The sequence below is a fragment of the Salmo salar genome, chromosome 06, assembly GCF_965601325.2.
Source record: "Salmo salar chromosome 06, fSalSal1, whole genome shotgun sequence".
NCBI classification, from domain to species: Eukaryota; Metazoa; Chordata; class Actinopteri; order Salmoniformes; family Salmonidae; genus Salmo; species Salmo salar.
The window spans coordinates 93,671,762-93,692,989 of record NC_138296.1 but is presented as its reverse complement, the minus strand read 5'-3'; the positions used below and the strand labels follow the sequence as shown (position 1 = coordinate 93,692,989).

Below are 21,228 nucleotides of genomic sequence, written 5' to 3'. Positions count from 1 at the left end.
TTTGCTTGACTAAGATTTCTTTGGCAAAAACGTTGAAACTGACAGATTTCTTGATTTATTTTAGATTAATTTGGGCCATTTTGAAGAAATGTACTGGCTATGTTGCTATGGTGGCTCAAGAGGGACAAACAACAGTAAAGTTTTGGCATTTAAAAAAAAATTCAAGCGCCAGTCTTTAGGGAGTATGTGTGCACAGGTGTTCGATTCAGACGAGTTCTGCTAGGAGCAAACCGAACGCATTTAGTCTGGTTAGGTTTGTCATTATAGCTGATAACATTTCATATTAGTGGACCTGACACTTATATGGCCTGGTCTGAATGCAGTGGAGACACACAGGGAGGTGGACATTCTCTTTGGACCGGCACACGTTCAGCATGTGGGCCAAGCCGAGCTTATTGTGTGCCCCAAAAGACCCAGGGGACCAAGTGGAAAAACAGTTGTTACAGTAGGTTTCTAAATAAACAGAGTAAAAAATTTTAAATAAAAAAAAACTCACGGACGCTTAATCAAGCTCAAACCAAGTTTATTCACCCACTGGGTCATACAGCTGCATAAGACAAGGAACATATTCACACAAGCACTGATATTTAACCTTTTCTCCAATGCTGAGCCCCTCCTTACACATCTGAACAGCCAATATACCTCTGTTGCTATCCAGAAGATTAGTGATATACGTTCTTTCTCACTTCATCTAACCTGACCTCTGCCCAAATTCCTCACTCCTCCCACAACTCACGGCTGTCATGGTGACTGGTACCAGACTGTGTCTCTTCTCCTCCCATAGGATCCCTGATGGCTAACGATAACATATCCTGACATAATGTAAATGTTATCCATTACCCTCTCTCCCTCAGTGAAATGAATAAGTATATTTCATGATTTCAAAGGTTTTAGAAATCAGAACCCATCACAGTAATAGACAGGCTCGTGCTCCTTTTACTTTCTTATGTAACTTAATTGACTGTAATAGGTTCCTACAACCCTCTCCTGTCTATTGAGTAACTAATATCAGTAGATCTCTATAAGATGATGTAATTGGTGTCTATATAGACCAGAGGTGACTGGTTGACTCTACTTTGTAGAGGTGTTAGTAGTATGATGACATCTGCATGGGGAACATGCTGCTGTGGACATGCTAAAATAATCTATGGGGAGCGACCTGTGTGTGTGTGTGTGCCCCTTCCTATATATGTGTATGGCTTTGTACGAGTGTGTTTGTGTGTGAGAGACTGCATGCCTTCACCTCATATGTGTATGCATTTCTTCCTGTAAGTGTGTGTCTGAGTGTTAAGGGCTTTAAATGCCCCAGCATCTACCTGCCTGCCTACTTACAGTACCTACCTGCCTGCCTGCCCGGGCTCATCCGTGGGATGGTTTCCACATAAATGGGACACTGCTGTGGTTTATCTGCACCCTCCCCAGTCATAGACTGTTTTCTCTGCTACCGCACGGCAAGTGGTACCGGAGCGCCAAGTCTAGGTCCAAAAGGCTTCTTAACAGCTTCTACCCCCAAGCCATAAGACTGCTGAACAGATAATCAAATGGCTACCTGGACTATTTGTGTTGACCCCCCCCCATTTTACTCTGCTGCTACTCTCTGTGTTTATTATCTATGCGTAGTCACTTTACCACTACCACATGTACATATTACCTTGACTAACCTGTGCCCCCACACATTGACACATTGACTCTGTACTGGTACCTCCTGTAGCCTCCACATTGACTCTACCGGTACCTCCTGTATATAGCCTCCACATTGACTCTACCGGTACCTCCTGTATATAGCCTCCACATTGACTCTACCGGTACCTCCTGTATATAGCCTCACATTGACTCTGAACCGGTACCTCCTGTATATAGCCTCCACATTGACTCTGAACCGGTACCTCCTGTATATAGCCTCGTTACTGTTATTTTATTGTTGCTCTTTAATTATACATTTTTCAATTTTTATTTATTTTTAACTTCAGTTTATTTTAGTAAATACTTTCTTAACTCTTATTTTTCTTAACTGCACTGTTTAAGGGCTTGTATTCAGCATTTCACAGCAAAGTCTACAGCTGTTGTATTCGGCGTATGTGACAAATAACATATGATTTGATTTATTTTATTTGATTAAGGGGAAGGGTTGGCAAGCAGGACTGATTTCTCTTGCTCTCGCTCTCTCTGGGTTTATTTTAAGTAGAAATGCCTTTCTCTCTGGAGAGATGGGATAGCCAAGCTGCCTGTCTGCTCCCTCCCCGACACTAGACTCATTGCAGCTAGCCATGCAACAACTAGACTCATTGCAGCTAGCCATGCAACAACTACACTCATTGCAGCTAGCCATGCAACAACTAGACCTAGCTAACAGCTAGCCATGCAACAACTAGACCTAGCTAACAGCTAGCCATGCAACAACTAGACCTAGCTAACAGCTAGCCATGCAACAACTAGACCTAGCTAACAGCTAGCCATGCAACAACTAGACCTAGCTAACAGCTAGCCATGCAACAGCTAGCCATGCAACAACTAGACCTAGCTAACAGCTAGCCATGCAACAACTAGACCTAGCTAACAGCTAGCCATGCAACAACTAGACCTAGCTAACAGCTAGCCATTGCAACAGCTAGCCGTGCAACAACTAGACCTAGCTAACAGCTAGCCGTGCAACAACTAGACCTAGCTAACAGCTAGCCGTGCAACAACTAGACCTAGCTAACAGCTAGCCGTGCAACAACTAGACCTAGCTAACAGCTAGCCGTGCAACAACTAGACCTAGCTAACAGCTAGCCGTGCAACAACTAGACCTAGCTAACAGCTAGCCGTGCAACAACTAGACCTAGCTAACAGCTAGCCGTGCAACAACTAGACCTAGCTAACAGGCAGGAGGTGACTCACTGGCATGAATACTGTAGGAGTAGTATAGAACTGTCCCAAATGGCACCCAATTCCCTTTATAGTGCACTACCTTTGACCAGGGAATAGGGTTCCGTTTGGTATGCATGCTCTAGGAGTGAGTTGGAGCTCTACTCGACCCCTGACTAGTGTTTTCTAAGTCAATCCACATGGTATGTATAAACATTGTATCATAGGGTGCTTCCGAAATGGTATCCTATCCGTTGGCCCTGGTCAAAAGTAGTGCACTATATAGGGATTAGGGTGCCATAGGGACTTGGTCCAAAGTAGTGCATATATATATATATAGTGCCCTACATTTGATCAGGGCCCATAGGGAATAGGGTGCCATTTTGGGACACACACTGAGTTCTGGTTTCTGCAACTGACCACACCATTATGGTTAAAGGGAGAGGGAGAGAGGAACAATGTGTGTGTGTGAGAGAGATGTGGGGAGGACAGTCTAGATTAGGAAATATTAGAGACTAATTATGAAACATCATGGAATCCTCCTTGGCCAGAGTTACATAATCGACTGATTGCTTAAACAGAGAGGGAGAGAGACAGCATTAAATCTGGCTGGGGTTGTTGGCCAATGTGTTCATTTCAAGCATTGCTCAAATTGTCTTAGGTTATGTTGTATAGACCTACAGGGAACTTCATACAGTCAGATGGCTGTTTATCTTGTACTGCAGCGGCTGCGATCTCATTACTCCATACCTGGATGAATGTAGCTATTCACACAAGTCTGGTTATGAGTGTATCTGACCATCACTCTAGTGAATTATATCCAATTGAGATGAGCGTAAACCACTGTTTTTTTTGTCACTCTTCTCCACTCTTAGACCATCCCACAGGTATAATGCCAGTGTCTGTAGAGAGAGACATGGGGACGTTTGGGAAAGCACTCAGCCACTGATAATCAAACGGCACAGTGCTTTGCCTTAGTCAGGATTTGACTGGAAAATGAATTGCAATGATGCTTGGGCTGCGTTCCAAATGTCACATTATTCTCTACATGGTGTAGTACTTATAGGACCCATAGGACTCTGGTCAAATATAGTGCACTACTTATAGGACCCATAGGACTCTGGTCAAATGTAGTGCACTACTTATAGGACCCATAGGACTCTGGTCAAATATAGTGCACTACTTATAGGACCCATAGGACTCTGGTCAAATATAGTGCACTACTTATAGGACCCATAGGACTCTGGTCAAATGTAGTGCCTACTTATAGGACCCATAGGACTCTGGTCAAATGTAGTGCACTACTTATAGGACTCATAGGACTCTGGTCAAATGTAGTGCACTACTTATAGGACTCTGGTCAAATATAGTGCACTACTTATAGGACTCATAGGACTCTGGTCAAACGTAGTGCACTACTTAGTTAATAGGATTGTATTTGGGACGAAGACTTAATGAAGTTCCTCTCTTGGATATTAACCACATCCTGTAGTCTCTTACATCATGTGATCATCTGCATTTTCACTAATACGAATACCAAACCCTCTACCTCCCTGCCACAGAGCCAGGCTAACGAATACCAAACCCTCTACCTCCCTGCCACAGAGCCAGGCTAACGAATACCAAACCCTCTATCTCCCTGCCACAGAGCCAGGCTAACGAATACCAAACCCTCTACCTCCCTGCCACAGAGCCAGGCTAACGAATACCAAACCCTCTATCTCCCTGCCACAGAGCCAGGCTAACGAATACCAAACCCTCTCACCTCCCTGCCACAGAGCCAGGCTAACGAATACCAAACCCTCTATCTCCCTGCCACAGAGCCAGGCTAACGAATACCAAACCCTCTACCTCCCTGCTACAGAGCCAGGCTAACGAATACCAAACCCTCTATCTCCCTGCCACAGAGCCAGGCTAACGAATACCAAACCCTCTACCTCCCTGCCACAGAGCCAGGCTAACGAATACCAAACCCTCTATCTCCCTGCCACAGAGCCAGGCTAACGAATACCAAACCCTCTATCTCCCTGCCACAGAGCCAGGCTAACGAATACCAAACCCTCTATCTCCCTGCCACAGAGCCAGGCTAACGAATACCAAACCCTCTATCTCCCTGCCACAGAGCCAGGCTAACGAATACCAAACCCTCTATCTCCCTGCCACAGAGCCAGGCTAACGAATACCAAACCCTCTATCTCCCTGCCACAGAGCCAGGCTAACGAATACCAAACCCTCTATCTCCCTGCCACAGAGCCAGGCTAACGACGAATACCAAACCCTCTACCTCCCTGCCACAGAGCCAGGCTAACGAATACCAAACCTTCTACCTCCCTGCCACAGAGCCAGGCTAACGAATACCAAACCCTCTATCTCCCTGCCACAGAGCCAGGCTAACGAATACCAAACCCTCTATCTCCCTGCCACAGAGCCAGGCTAACGAATACCAAACCCTCTATCTCCCTGCCACAGAGCCAGGCTAACATTTGGCTAATGATAGCTAGCTCATGATCGTAACCTAAAGGACTCATTGAGTAGATTTACATTCACAGTAATAATTCGATATTAATCTAATTGAAGGCAGTAGGCTGAGTATGGCTTTAGTCATGTAAACACCTTACTCTGCTTATCTTAATCGGCGTAAGGACATAATCCAGGGAAGCATATGCCGATTGCTTAGAAAACCAGCTGTTTTAATCTTTCAAAAGGATATGGATATGTAAACACCTTAATCGGTGTATTTGATCTGCAGCATGTGCCATCAAATCAAAAATGTTATTTCACATGCGCCAAATACCTTAGTGAAATGCTTACTTACAAACCCTTAACCTACAATGCAGATTAAAAAAAATACTAAAAGAAAAAAAGAATAGGAAATAAAAGTAACAAATAATTAAGGAGCAGCAGTAAAATAACCGTAGCGAGGCTATATACAGGTTAGTCGAGGAGCCTCCCTCTTTAGTGCCAGTGAACTGAGTTTGGAACAACTGAATGTAGCGTAGTAGAAGTCGTTTTCACATAGAAACTCAGAATCAAATATGCTTCCCAAAAATAACATGTTCGCTGTGGTAGAACGTTTCTTTTCTACATTTATCAGAGTGCCATCGGGTAGCCTGATTTCAGATGTGTCCATGGAAACAGGATCGGGTAGCCTGATTTCAGATGTGTCCATGGAAACAGGATCGGGTAGCCTGATTTCAGATGTGTCCATGGAAACAGGATTATTAGGGGAATTGTTCTTCCTGCAAAGCATTTAAATGTTTTAATCAAAATATTATATTAATCTGACTATCCACAATAATCACATTGTGTGCATATACCCACACTCACTGACCATGTTGAGGTACTGTCCTCTCTTCATCGATATAGCCTGGTCCCAGATCTCTTTGTGCCGTCCTGCCAACTCATACATGTCAATGACCATAGGAGTTTGAAAGAGCACAAACAGATCTGGGACCAGACCACCACTGGTAATAAATGAATGAATGGTGGGGATGGGAATGTTTAGTCACCACGTCTTCAGTGTGGTTTCCCAACATCGGGCCTGCCAAAGACAGGTTGCATGCACCATGCTCATAAAGCCTGATCAAACCGGGAGCAGAAAATAAGGAGAAATGACAGCTGTGGGCTGAGTTCCTGTTTTCTGTTCACAACTTACTCTTCTCACATGTTTTTCCTCTGAGTTGAATCACCCAAGATAAACCACAACAGAGCAGAGCACAACACGGCCCTGGACAGGACCATAACATACCACAACACAGCCCTGGACAGGACCACCTAGCATACCACAACACGGCCCTGGACAGGACCATAACATACCACATCACGGCCCTGGACAGGACCATAACATACCACATCACGGCCCTGGACAGGACCATAACATACCACATCACGGCCCTGGACAGGACCATAACATACCACATCACGGCCCTGGACAGGACCATAACATACCACATCACGGCCCCGGACAGAACCATAACATACCACAACACGGCCCCGGACAGGACCATAACATACCACAACACAGCCCTGGACAGGACCATAGCATACCACAACACGGCCCTGGACAGGACCATAACATACCACATCACGGCCCTGGACAGGACCATAACATACCACATCACGGCCCTGGACAGGACCATAACATACCACATCACGGCCCTGGTCAGGACCATAACATACCACATCACGGCCCTGGACAGGACAGGACCATAACATACCACAACACGGCCCTGGACAGGACCATAACATACCACATCACGGCCCTGGACAGGACCATCATAACATACCACAACACGGCCCTGGACAGGACCATAACATACCACAACACGGCCCTGGACAGGACCATAACATACCACAACACGGCCCTGGACAGAATAGGACCATAACATACCACAACACGGCCCTGGACAGAATAGGACCATAACATACCACATCACGGCCCTGTACAGGACCATAACATACCACATCACGGCCCTGTACAGGACCATAACATACCACATCACGGCCCTGTACAGGACCATAACATACCACATCACGGCCCTGTACAGGACCATAACATACCACATCACGGCCCTGGACAGGACCATAACATACCACATCACGGCCCTGGACAGGACCATAACATACCACATCACGGCCCTGTACAGGTCCATAACATACCACATCACGGCCCTGGACAGAATAGGACCATAACATACCACATCACGGCCCTGGACAGGGCAGGACCATAACATACCACATCACGGCCCTGGACAGGACAGGACCATAACATACCACATCACGGCCCTGGACAGGACAGGACCATAACATACCACATCACGGCCCTGGACAGGACAGGACCATAACATACCACATCACGGCCCCGGACAGGACCATGACATACCACATCACGGCCCCGGACAGAACCATAACATACCACAACTCGGCCCCGGACAGGACCATAACATACCACAACACGGCCCCGGACAGGACCATAACATACCACATCACGGCCCTGGACAGGACCATAACATACCACAACACGGCCCTGGACAGGACAGGACCATAACATACCACAACACGGCCCTGGACAGGACAGGACCATAACATACCACAACACGGCCCCGGACAGGACCACAACACGGCCCCGGACAGGACCATAACATACCACAACACGGCCCTGGACAGGACAGGACCATAACATACCACATCACGGCTCTGGACGGCACAGTACAGTACCTCTGGGCCCTGGTCTTTAGGAGTCCACTTTTGTGCCGTCTGCATCTTATCCTAACTGTCCGATCCCTCCAAAGTCAAAAGAATGAGGGTTTGTGTAAGGTTGGCCTAACTGGCCTTCTCTGTGGCTCAGTTGGTAGAGCATGGTGTTTGCAACGCCAGCATGGTGTGTGCAACGCCAGGGTTGTGGGTTCGATTCCCACGGGGGACCAGTACGGGGGGAAAAATTATGAAATGTATGCATTCACTACTGTAAGTCGCTCTGGATAAGAGCGTCTGCTAAATGACTAAAATGTAAAATGTGTAGAATGAAGGACAATTCCATGGTAACGGAATTACGCTGTATACTAAACAAAACCATTTGATTTCAAAAGTTTAACAAACCGTAGAACTCTATGCACCAGAACTACTTTTATCAATTTCCACAGAATATTTTTTACAAAAACCACATTTACAGGAAGAACTGTTGCAGGTACAAAGTTTGGTGACAGAATAAAACTGAGGAATATTTTACTAACTAATAACTAACTAATAACTACCGTAATTTCCGGACTATTAAGCGCACCTGAATATTAGCCGCACCCACTGAATTAAAAAATATATATTATTTTGAACATAAATAAGCCGCACATGTCTATAAGCCGCAGGTGCCTACCGGTACATTGAAACAAATTAACTTTACACAGGCTTTAACGAAACACGGCTTGTAACAAAAAGAAATAGGCTTTAACGAAACACGGCTTGTAACAAAAAGAAATAGGCTTTAACGAAACACGGCTTGTAACAAAAATAAATAGGCTTTAACGAAACACGGCTTGTAACAAAAAGAAATAAGCTTTAACGAAACACGGCTTGTAACAAAAATAAATAGGCTTTAACGAAGCGCGGCTTGTAACAAAAATAAATAGGCTTTAACGAAACACGGCTTGTAACAAAAAGAAATAGGCTTTAACGAAGCGCGGCTTGTAACAAAAAGAAATAGGCTTTAACGAAACACGGCTTGTAACAAAAAATAAAAAATTAGCAGTAAGCTTTAGTTGTCTTTTTGCCCTGAGTCAATTCCTCACGATGCTGTTTCCAACGTCTTATCATCGACTCATTAAGACCAAGCTCCCGTGCAGCAGCTCTATTTCCTTTTCCAACAGCCAGATCAATTGCCTTCAACTTGAAAGCTGCATCATATGCATTTCTCCGTGTCTTTGCCATGATTAGGGTGACAAAATGACTACCATAATCAGAATGATGGTAAGTTTGAGAGCGCTCGATTTAATCTAAACAGTAAACAAAAAAGTTGTTTGACCTTAACCCGTTCGGCAATTTCATTGGTCTAATGAAAGCTTCATGCCGCCAAAAAACAGAGCACGTCACAGAATGTGTTTTTTTGGAGAAAAAGACAATTGAAAGCGAGAAAAATCCATATATTAGCCGCGTCATTGTTTAAGCCGCGAGGTTCAAAGCCTGGGAAAAAAGTTGCGGCTTATAGTCCGGAATTTACGGTAACTAATAACTAACTAATACTAATAACTAACTCTACTAATAACTAACTCTACTAATAACTAATAACTAATACTAACTAATACTAATAACTAACTAATACTAATAACTAACTAATAACAATAACTTACTAATAACTAACTAATAGTAATAACTAACTAATACTAACTCTGTCACCAAACTTTGCATCTGCATATCCAGTATTTTAATGACAAGTTTTACTGTTGTTTTTGTTCAAAGTAATCATTGTGCATAGAGTATGGTTTGTTAAACTTAGAAATCAATGGTTTTTGTTTGGCATACATTTTAAAGTGAGAAATTGGCGTCTCAGTGTAATTCCGTTTATCAAATTCTTCTTCTCCCCAGAGGGTTAAGAAAGAAAGCCTGGGTCAGAAACTCAACAGCACATACTGTAGCATAGTATGACTGACTGAGTGCAGAGGCTGTGTTCCAAATACTACCCTATACCCTTTATAGTGCAATACTATTGACCAGAGCTTTATGTTTTCAAGTAGTGCACTATAGAAGGAATTTCATTTGGGACTCATACAGGCAGTAATGGAGCCATGGCTCAGGTCTTGAGGAGAGGGGTGTATGTGGGATAAGGCATCACTATCATTGTTCATCATTTTCACCATGTTATTCTTTCTTTCTCCAGCCCAGAGATAGGTTGGGCTGTTTGCATGTCACTAAGAGTTGTGCAAGATGATATGTGAGGCGAGCAGGCAAATATGCTGAGGCCAAAGTATGAGGCGAACAGTGTTGTTCTACAACAAGATAAGTTAGAGTGTTCTGGATGAGAAGCATGGCTGCTTCAAGTTCCCCCCTGTCGTGGGGAAGGCCTTGTTTCCCCCCTGTCGTGAATGAACCTGTCTGCAGGCGTAAAGCTATGGGCTTTACTGCAAGCCTTTTAGTTGCAAATATAGCCATGCTCTAATGATGCCGATGGCCCATGCTCCAGGAGGATACATAAGGAAGTAAGCCATGCATTATAGGTTAGGTTAGCTTCTTGTTGACTGGCCAGTCAACAACTGTGGAAATGGTGCCAATGAATACACCCTGCTCCTGCTTTTAGAAAGTGTCTGGAACCGCTAGGCTAGGGTATTGATGGTAGGAGAGTGGAGCTCGCGGCTAGGGTATTGATGGTAGGAGAGTCTGGAGCTGCTAGGGTATTGATGGTAGGAGAGTCTGGAGCTGCTAGGGTATTGATGGTAGGAGAGTCTGGAGCTGCTAGGGTATTGATGGTAGGAGAGTCTGGAGCTGCTAGGGTATTGATGGTAGGAGAGTCTGGAGCTGCTAGGGTATTGATGGTAGGAGAGTCTGGAGCTGCTAGGGTATTGATGGTAGGAGAGTCTGGAGCTGCTAGGGTATTGATGGTAGGAGAGTCTGGAGCTGCTAGGGTATTGATGGTAGGAGAGTGTGGAGCTGCTAGGGTATTGATGGTAGGAGAGTCTGGAGCTGCTAGGGTATTGATGGTAGGAGAGTCTGGAGCTGCTAGGGTATCGATGGTAGGAGAGTGGAGCTGCTAGGGTATCGATGGTAGGAGAGTCTGGAGCTGCTAGGGTATTGATGGTAGGGAGAGTGGAGCTGCTAGGGTATTGATGGTAGGAGAGTGGAGCTGCTAGGGTATTGATGGTAGGGAGAGTGGAGCTGCTAGGGTATTGATGGTAGGAGAGTGGAGCTGCTAGGGTATTGATGGTAGGAGAGTGGAGCTGCTAGGGTATTAATGGTAGGAGAGTGGAGCTGCTAGGGTATTGATGGTAGGGAGAGTGGAGCTGCTAGGGTATTGATGGTAGGGAGAGTGGAGCTGCTAGGGTATTGATGGTAGGAGAGTGGAGCTGCTAGGGTATTAATGGTAGGAGAGTGGAGCTGCTAGGGTATTGATGGTAGGGAGAGTGGAGCTGCTAGGGTATTGATGGTAGGGAGAGTGGAGCTGCTAGGGTATTGATGGTAGGAGAGTGGAGCTGCTAGGGTATTGATGGTAGGAGAGTGGAGCTGCTAGGGTATTAATGGTAGGGAGAGTGGAGCTGCTAGGGTATTAATGGTAGGAGAGGGAGCTGCTAGGGTATTAATGGTAGGGAGAGTGGAGCTGCTAGGGTATTAATGGTAGGGAGAGTGGAGCTGCTAGGGTAGTGATGGTAGGAGAGTGGAGCTGCTAGGGTATTAATGGTAGGAGAGTGGAGCTGCTAGGGTATTGATGGTAGGGAGAGTGGAGCTGCTAGGGTATTGATGGTAGGGAGAGTGGAGCTGCTAGGGTATTGATGGTAGGAGAGTGGAGCTGCTAGGGTATTGATGGTAGGAGAGTGGAGCTGCTAGGGTATTAATGGTAGGGAGAGTGGAGCTGCTAGGGTATTAATGGTAGGAGAGGGAGCTGCTAGGGTATTAATGGTAGGGAGAGTGGAGCTGCTAGGGTATTAATGGTAGGGAGAGTGGAGCTGCTAGGGTAGTGATGGTAGGAGAGTGGAGCTGCTAGGGTATTAATGGTAGGGAGAGTGGAGCTGCTAGGGTATTAATGGTAGGGAGAGTGGAGCTGCTATGGTATTAATGGTAGGGATAGTGGAGCTGCTAGGGTATTGATGGTAGGCAGAGTGGAGCTGCTAGGGTATTGATGGTAGGAGAGTGGAGCTGCTAGGGTATTGATGGTAGGAGAGTCTGGAGCTGCTAGGGTATTGATGGTAGGAGAGTCTGGAGCTGCTAGGGTATTGATGGTAGGAGAGTCTGGAGCTGCTAGGGTATCGATGGTAGGAGAGTGGAGCTGCTAGGGTATCGATGGTAGGAGAGTGGAGCTGCTAGGGTATCGATGGTAGGAGAGTGGAGCTGCTAGGGTATCGATGGTAGGAGAGTCTGGAGCTGCTAGGGTATTGATGGTAGGGAGAGTGGAGCTGCTAGGGTATTGATGGTAGGAGAGTGGAGCTGCTAGGGTATTGATGGTAGGGAGAGTGGAGCTGCTAGGGTATTGATGGTAGGAGAGTGGAGCTGCTAGGGTATTGATGGTAGGAGAGTGGAGCTGCTAGGGTATTGATGGTAGGGAGAGTGGAGCTGCTAGGGTATTGATGGTAGGGAGAGTGGAGCTGCTAGGGTATTGATGGTAGGGAGAGTGGAGCTGCTAGGGTATTGATGGTAGGAGAGTGGAGCTGCTAGGGTATTGATGGTAGGAGAGTGGAGCTGCTAGGGTATTGATGGTAGGAGAGTCTGGAGCTGCTAGGGTATTGATGGTAGGAGAGTCTGGAGCTGCTAGGGTATCGATGGTAGGAGAGTGGAGCTGCTAGGGTATCGATGGTAGGAGTGGAGCTGCTAGGGTATCGATGGTAGGAGAGTCTGGAGCTGCTAGGGTATTGATGGTAGGAGAGTCTGGAGCTGCTAGGGTATTGATGGTGGGAGAGTGGAACTGCTAGGGTATTGATGGTAGGAGAGTGGAGCTGCTAGGGTATTGATGGTAGGAGAGTGGAGCTGCTAGGGTATTAATGGTAGGGAGAGTGGAGCTGCTAGGGTATTAATGGTAGGAGAGGGAGCTGCTAGGGTATTAATGGTAGGGAGAGTGGAGCTGCTAGGGTATTAATGGTAGGGAGAGTGGAGCTGCTAGGGTAGTGATGGTAGGAGAGTGGAGCTGCTAGGGTATTAATGGTAGGGAGAGTGGAGCTGCTAGGGTATTAATGGTAGGGAGAGTGGAGCTGCTAGGGTATTAATGGTAGGGAGAGTGGAGCTGCTAGGGTATTGATGGTAGGCAGAGTGGAGCTGCTAGGGTATTGATGGTAGGAGAGTGGAGCTGCTAGGGTATTGATGGTAGGAGAGTGGAGCTGCTAGGGTATTGATGGTAGGAGAGTGGAGCTGCTAGGGTATTGATGGTAGGGAGAGTGGAGCTGCTAGGGTATTGATGGTAGGGAGAGTGGAGCTGCTAGGGTATTGATGGTAGGGAGAGTGGAGCTGCTAGGGTATTGATGGTAGGGAGAGTGGAGCTGCTAGGGTATTGATGGTAGGGAGAGTGGAGCTGCTAGGGTATTGATGGTAGGAGAGTGGAGCTGCTAGGGTATTGATGGTAGGAGAGTCTGGAGCTGCTAGGGTATTGATGGTAGGAGAGTCTGGAGCTGCTAGGGTATTGATGGTAGGGAGAGTGGAGCTGCTAGGGTATTGATGGTAGGGAGAGTGGAGCTGCTAGGGTATTGATGGTAGGGAGAGTGGAGCTGCTAGGGTATTGATGGTAGGAGAGTGGAGCTGCTAGGGTATTGATGGTAGGAGAGTGGAGCTGCTAGGGTATTGATGGTAGGGAGAGTGGAGCTGCTAGGGTATTGATGGTAGGAGAGTGGAGCTGCTAGGGTATTGATGGTAGGGAGAGTGGAGCTGCTAGGGTATTAATGGTAGGGAGACTGGAGCTGCTAGGGTATTAATGGTAGGGAGACTGGAGCTGCTAGGGTATTGATGGTAGGGACAGTGGAGCTGCTAGGGTATTGATGGTAGGGACAGTGGAGCTGCTAGGGTATTGATGGTAGGAGAGTGGAGCTGCTAGGGTATTGATGGTAGGAGAGTGGAGCTGCTAGGGTATTGATGGTAGGAGAGTGGAGCTGCTAGGGTATTGATGGTAGGAGAGTGGAGCTGCTAGGGTATTGATGGTAGGAGAGTGGAGCTGCTAGGTTATTGATGGTAGGAGAGTCTGAAGCTGCTAGGCTAGGGTATTGATGGTAGGAGAGTGGAGCTGCTAGGGTATTGATGGTAGGGACAGTGGAGCTGCTAGGGTATTGATGGTAGGGATAGTGGAGCTGCTAGGGTATTGATGGTAGGAGAGTGGAGCTGCTAGGGTATTGATGGTAGGAGAGTGGAGCTGCTAGGGTATTGATGGTAGGAGAGTGGAGCTGCTAGGGTATTGATGGTAGGAGAGTGGAGCTGCTAGGGTATTGATGGTAGGAGAGTGGAGCTGCTAGGTGTATTGATGGTAGGAGAGTCTGAAGCTGCTAGGCTAGGGTATTGATGGGAGGAGAGTGGAGCTGCTAGGCTAGGGTATTGATGGTAGGAGAGTGTGGAGCTGCTAGGGTATTGATGGTAGGAGAGTCTGGAGCTGCTAGGGTATTGATGGTAGGAGAGTCTGGAGCTGCTAGGGTATTGATGGTAGGAGAGTCTGGAGCTGCTAGGGTATTGATGGTAGGAGAGTCTGGAGCTGCTAGGGTATTGATGGTAGGAGAGTCTGGAGCTGCTAGGGTATTGATGGTAGGAGAGTGGAGCTGCTAGGGTATTGATGGTAGGAGAGTCTGGAGCTGCTAGGGTATTGATGGTAGGAGAGTCTGGAGCTGCTAGGGTATTGATGGTAGGAGAGTGGAGCTGCTAGGGTATTGATGGTAGGAGAGTGGAGCTGCTAGGGTATTGATGGTAGGAGAGTGGAGCTGCTAGGGTATTGATGGTAGGAGAGTGGAGCTGCTAGGGTATTGATGGTAGGAGGGTCTGGAGCTGCTAGGGTATTGATGGTAGGAGGGTCTGGAGCTGCTAGGGTATTGATGGTAGGAGAGTCTGGAGTTGCTAGGGTATTGATGGTAGGAGAGTGGAGCTGCTAGGGTATTGATGGTAGAGTGGATCTGCAACCTAAATGGCACCCAATTCCCTTTATAGTGCACTACTTTAGACCAGAGCCCTATGGGTACTGGTCAAAGGTAGGGCACTATGTAGGGAATTGTGTCCCAAATGGCACTCTAAGGTTGAATTCCTCAGCCTTGGATTGGAGCAGCTAATTGGCCTCAGGAATGGTGCAGGAAATGGACCCATTTTGTCAACCTGAAGACGGATGAAGTATGTGAGTAGAGAAAACCAGGGTTTCCAGACATATATAAATATATATACATATACACACACAGGCACATTTGTCTGAGTGCACACAGACTTACGAACACACACGGAGGCACATTAGACCAACACACAGCCACGGCTCATATGCCATTGGTCTTGGCCATGTGCCAGCTACCCAGGACCTGCATTGAGTGCAGTTCTAATACATGACACTTCCTCTCCCACCCTGACTGTGCTGTGTGTTTGGCTTCTCCTGAGGCACTTCAGTCGACTAGGCGGTTCTGTAAAGCAGAAATGCCTGTCCTGCTTTGCCCTGTCCTGCTTTGCCCTGTCCTGCTTTGCCCTGTGCTGCCCTGCCTCTCTCTACCCTGCCCTGTCCTACCGTGCTGTGCTCTGTCCTGTCCTACCCTGCGAGGCTCTACCCTGCCCTGCCGTGCCCTGTCCTGCCGTGCCCTGCTCTGAGTGACTGTCTTTGTCTGTCTCGGGGTACAGTATATTGGCTGTGTATGGCACCGACTGGCTTTTCTGCTTGACTGCGAGAACACAGAGAGTGTGTTGCATCATCAAACACTGACCACTAATCCTGGCAAACGTCCGCCCGCCAGCCCGGCGACACAAACTGAGAAAATACGAGACCCCTCCCCTTTTGAAAAGGGAGTGGTAAAGCCCCTTCAGACTCTCTGGCTTTTAGGAACCACTACTTTGCTGCAGAAAAGGTACAGTTTAGCTTTCATGTCTTCCGAGGGGGGGGGGGGGGGGGGGGTTGGGGGTTCTTGTCTTAACTGTTTCATGTGTAAAACAATCGAGGGTGTTCACAGCAAGAAATGTCTGTGAGGGGGGTTTTTCTGGTCTTAACTGTGTGTTCGTTGTTGGAAAGGTTGTTGATCTAGCAGTGGATATTTAGCAGTGGATATCCAAACTCTGCAGACAGAGGTAAACATCAGTTTTGTGGATCAGTTTGATTAACATCTGGATCTAGTTTGAATGTTTTTATAGTCGGAATTAGTTTGTTGTGTAGTTTTTATAGTCGGAATTAGTTTGTTGTGTAGTTTTTATAGTCGGAATTAGTTTTGTGTAGTTTTTATAGTCGGAATTAGTTTGTTCTGTAGTTTTTATAGTTGGAAGGAGTTTCTTGTGTAGTTTTTATAGTTGGAAGGAGTTTCTTGTGTAGTTTTTATAGTTGGAAGGAGTTGTTCTGCTGTATGCTAGTTCATTCTGTACTCTGACACCCTCCGGCCAATGCAGCTCCTCTGTAGACTCAGGTTGTAGAGATTTGTATAATCTTATCTCATGTCTCCTATATGAATCAGCCCATAGCCTGTTTAGCGTAGGGATGGGATTCCCCGTGACTGAATAACCTAATTGTTCCATTGGAACAGAAGTGGCTCAGCTCCCTTCCTCAGACAACGTAGCCCTCCCGGAGTAGGCTCCAATACGCCTTCAGGAAGAAAAGGCCTGCCACAGACCGTGGAGCTTTTGCTGACGGTGAAGTTGTCTCGTCCTTATGTTGTTCACCCACTTCTTTCGTAGCTCATCATCGGCAGGGGAAAGAGTCGAATGACAGACTGGAGAATTTGAAGACGCTAACTAGCTAGCCAATTAATGAAACACAAAACACTATTTATGCTATACTACTAATATTACTATTATATACAAAGAAGAAATAGCGATGCACCAATATTACATTTTTGCCCGATACAGATATCCAATATTTTCCCTGCCCCCCCAAAAAACGATACCGATAACCGATTCTAGTAGTTAAATAGTTAACACACGCACACATGGACACAGCGGTCTAAGGCACTGCATCTCAGTGCAAGAGGCGTCACTACAGTCCCTGGTTCGAATCCATGCTGTATCACATCCAGCCGTGATTGGGAGTCCCACAGGGCGGCGCACATTTGGCCCATCGTCTTCTGCGCTGTCATTGTAAATAAGAATTTGTTCTTAACTGGCTTGCCTAGTTAAATAAAGATTACACACCATACTGACCAAAAACGTATTTTGTTGGCATTTACGTATGTCCCAATTACCAGAAACACGATCAAAACCTATTTATTTCTCTGACTTGCTGTGCTGTTTCGTTGTTCAGTTACATTCTCAACCAGGATTTCTATGGAACGCCGTTTGTCTTTGCGTGTCGAAAAAGAAACACGTCAAATAACACTATTTGACACGTCAAATAACACGTCATAATCTGTTTCAGTAGCTATAGTTAGCCAGCTAACTATATAGCTAGGTGTCATCATCTAAAATAACCCTAATTTATAAGACAGTTCTTATTTGATTAATGGTGGTCGGACCCATTTTTGTGAAGCTAGCCACAATAAGGATTAGCCACAATAGTGGACTTTGGGGTTAATCTTCAAAATAAAAGTTTGGCATAATTCTACTATTTGTATTCATTTGCATCACTGTCAATGACATACTTTTATTTTGAAGGCAAATCGCAAATTCCGCTATTGTACCTAATCCTTATTTTGGCTAGCTTCACAACACAACCCGGTCAAGTCGAGCCTCACTAGCCAGATGAAGCTAGCTGGCTGTTTATAACGTTAGCTTTGGGCAACAGTGTTAAGTAGTTGGCTAGCTATTTATTTTCATGAACTGAAGTTCAATTTCAATAGGTGAACAACAAGTGGCTACCTAGCTAATACTTACTCAAGGTTTCCTAAATCATTACTAAGAATAATGAAAATGACTGCAGTTTCTACTGGTCATTGATTTCAGGCTGGTTGTATTGGTGCTAGCTAGGTACTAAGCTAAAGCTAGCTACCCCAGAAGTTGCGGTCAAACAAATAATCAAATCAAACTTTATTTGTCACATGCGCCGAAAACAACAAGTGTAGACTTTACCGTGAAATGCTTACTTACAAGCTCTTAACCAACAGTGCAGTTCAAGAAGAGTTAAAAAAAAATATTTACCAACTAGACTAAAATAAAAAGTAATAATAAAAAGTAACACAATAAGAATAACAATAACGAGGCTATATACAGGGGGCTCCGGTACTGAGTCAGTGTGCGGGGATACAGGTTAGTAGAGGTAATTTGTACATGTGGGTGGGGGTTAAGTGACTAGGCATAGATAACAGTGAGTAGCAGCAGTGTACAAAAGGGGGGGGGGGGGGGGGGGGTGGTGTGTCAATCTAAATTGTCCGGTGGCGATTTTATTAATTCTTCAGCAGTCTTATGGCTTGGGGGTAGAAGCTGTTGAGGAGCCTTTTGGTCCTGGACTTGGAGATCCGGTATCGCTTGCAGTGCGGTAGCAGAGAGAACAGTCTATAACTAGGGTGGCTGGAGTGTCTGACAATTTTATGGGCTTTCCTCTGACACCGCCTATTATATGTCCTGGATGGCAGGAAGCTTGGCCCCAGTGATTTACTGGGCCATTCGCACTACCCTCTGTAGAGCCTTACGGTCAGATGCCAAGCAGTGGCCATACCAGGCAGTGATGCAACCGGTCAGGATGCTCTCGATGGTGCAGCTGTAGAACCTTTTGAGGATCTGGGGACCCATGCCAAATCTTTTCAGTTTCCTGAGGGGGAAAAGGTTTTGTCGTGCCCTCTTCACAACTGTCTTGGTATGTTTGGACCTTGATAGTTCGTTGGTGATGTGGACACCAAGGAACTTAACTCTCGACCCGCTCCACTACAGCCCCGTCGATGTTAATGGGGGCCTGTTCGGCCTGCCTTTTCCTGTAGTCCACGACCAGCTCCTTTGTCTTGATCACATTGAGGGAGATTGTTGTCCTGGCACCACACTGCCAGTTCTCTGACCTCCCTATAGGCTGTCACATCGTTGTCGGTGATCAGGCCTACCACTGTTGTGTCGTCAGCAAACTTAATGATGGTGTTGGAGTCGTGTTTGCCCACGCAGTCGTGAGTGATCAGGTAATACAGGAGAGGACTAAGTACACACCCCTGAGAGGCCCCAGTGTTAAGGATCAGCGTGGCAGACGTGTTGTTGCCTACTCTTACCACGTGGGGGCAGCCCGTCAGGAAGTCCAGGATCCAGTTGCAAAGGGAGGTGTTTAGTCCCACAGTCCTTAGCTTAGTGATGAGCTTCGTGGGCACTATGGTGTTGAACGCTGAGCTGTAGTCAATGAACAGCATTCTCACATAGGTGTTCCTTTTGTCCAGGTGTGAAAAGGCAGTGTGGCGTGCGATTGAGATTGCGTCATCTGTGGATCTGTTAGGGCGGTATGCGAATTGTTGTGGGTCTAGGGTGTCCTGGAGGATGCTGTTCATGTGAGCCGTGAACAGCCTTTCAAAGCACCTCATGGCTACCGACGTGAGTGCCACGGGGCGGTAATCATTTAGGCAGGTTACCGTAGTGTTCTTGGGCACAGGGACTATTGTGGTCTGCTTGAAACATGTAGGTATTACAGACTCGGTCAGGGAGAGGTTGAAAATGTCAGTGAAGACACTTGCCAGTTGGTCCACGCAGGCTTTGAGTACATGTCCTGGTAATCTGTCTGGCCCGGCGGCTTTGTGAATGTTGACCTGTTTTAAAGGTTTTGTTCACATCGGCTACCGAGAGCGTGATCACACAGTCATCAAGAACAGCTGGTGCTCTCGTGCATGCTTCAGTGTTGCTTGCCTCAAAGCGAGCATAAAAGGCATTTAGCTCATCTGGTAGGCTCGCGTCACTGGGCAGCTTGTATCTATAATTCCCTTTGTAGTCCGTAATGGTTTTCAAGCCCTGCCGCATCCGACGAGCGTCAGAGCCGGTGTAGTAGGATTCAATCTTAATCCTGTATTGACGCTTTGCTTGTTTGATGGTTTGTCTTAGGGCATAGCGGGATTTGTTATAAATCATGCTTTATTACCAACGCAGTATTGTGAACACATCGTTCGTGGCCATTGTTTGCTTGTTTGCAGACTTTTTTTGTACAGCTTTGACAGTGCTACTGTATCTTTTTTGACACGCAAAGCCCCAAACGGCGTTCCATAGTATGTATGTCGTGAAGCTAATAGCAGTGACGCTATTACTGTGTAACTTCGGTAGGGCAACATATGAAAAATAGCGCACTTGGTAGTGTGTACCGGTGCTCGACCAGTCGGCGAAAGCGAACTTCACCCACGACAGAGAACGGTTTGATTGTCAAGGGCAATGAATTCCATTATCTTGGCTTTAATGGATTTCGCCTTTGAGTTGTCTCTCTGAAATGTTCTTTCTCTTTCAAATGACGGCTGGACTTGTTGACTGCTCGATCCACACAGCAGACATTGTGGGCTAGGTTAGGAATGCTGTGTTGCACGTGTAGCGCAACATTTTACATGGCGTTATTACGTCATGTACCTTTCGTTATATAGGTATGCATGGTAGCTTTAACATCGGCGTTGAACTAGACATCGACCGATACCGATGTTGCCAATTTTGGCTAATATCTGCCGATTCTAATATGTTCACCGACTATATCGTGCATCCCTAATATACAATATTTCTAGCAATGCTAATATGACCAACAGCTAAAAACAGGAGGGAGATATCTTTAGGCCTGGCTAGGTGTTTTAGCCCTGCTGTAGGCCTGGCTAGGTGTTTTAGCCCTGCTATACGCCTGGCTAGGTATCTAGCTCTGCTATAGGCTAGGTGTTTAGGCTTGCCTAGTCGTTTCAGCAATCAGTGATAATGGATGGTATGAGATAAGGAAAGGAAACTAACATCTATACACTTTTATAAAATATTTATTCATTCATAATCTCCTGAGAGGAGGAATCAGAGAACGGGTAATCGGTAAACTGCCAATTTGGTCTCAGACCATTTTTCCGTCAGTAACTCCCTCACTCAGTCCAAACACAAAACGCTGTGAGACCAGCTCTTGGCTGGGTGGGGTCACCTAGAATAGGGCTTATATGACTTTTTTTTGGTAACCTCTTTTCCCTCTGCCTCTCTTTCTCTCTA

At 46.3% G+C, this 21,228-nt stretch overlaps 1 protein-coding gene across 4 annotated transcripts in view; it reads left to right on the top strand.

Annotated features, from left to right (window-relative positions):
- The window catches only part of LOC106608295 (jun dimerization protein 2), a 31,957-nt gene that overhangs the window by 5,514 nt on the left and 5,215 nt on the right, over positions 1–21,228 (top strand). Inside the window, exon 1 of one of the 4 annotated variants that reach the window (XM_014206159.3) lies at positions 15,918–16,040. The exons of 2 other annotated variants lie outside the window; for them this stretch is intronic. The gene's annotated coding sequence lies outside the window, so the exon portion shown is untranslated. Of the gene's footprint in view, positions 1–15,917; positions 16,041–16,141; positions 16,258–21,228 lie in introns of those variants that run through there. One more of the 4 variants, XM_045721162.2, reaches the window with a different exon arrangement.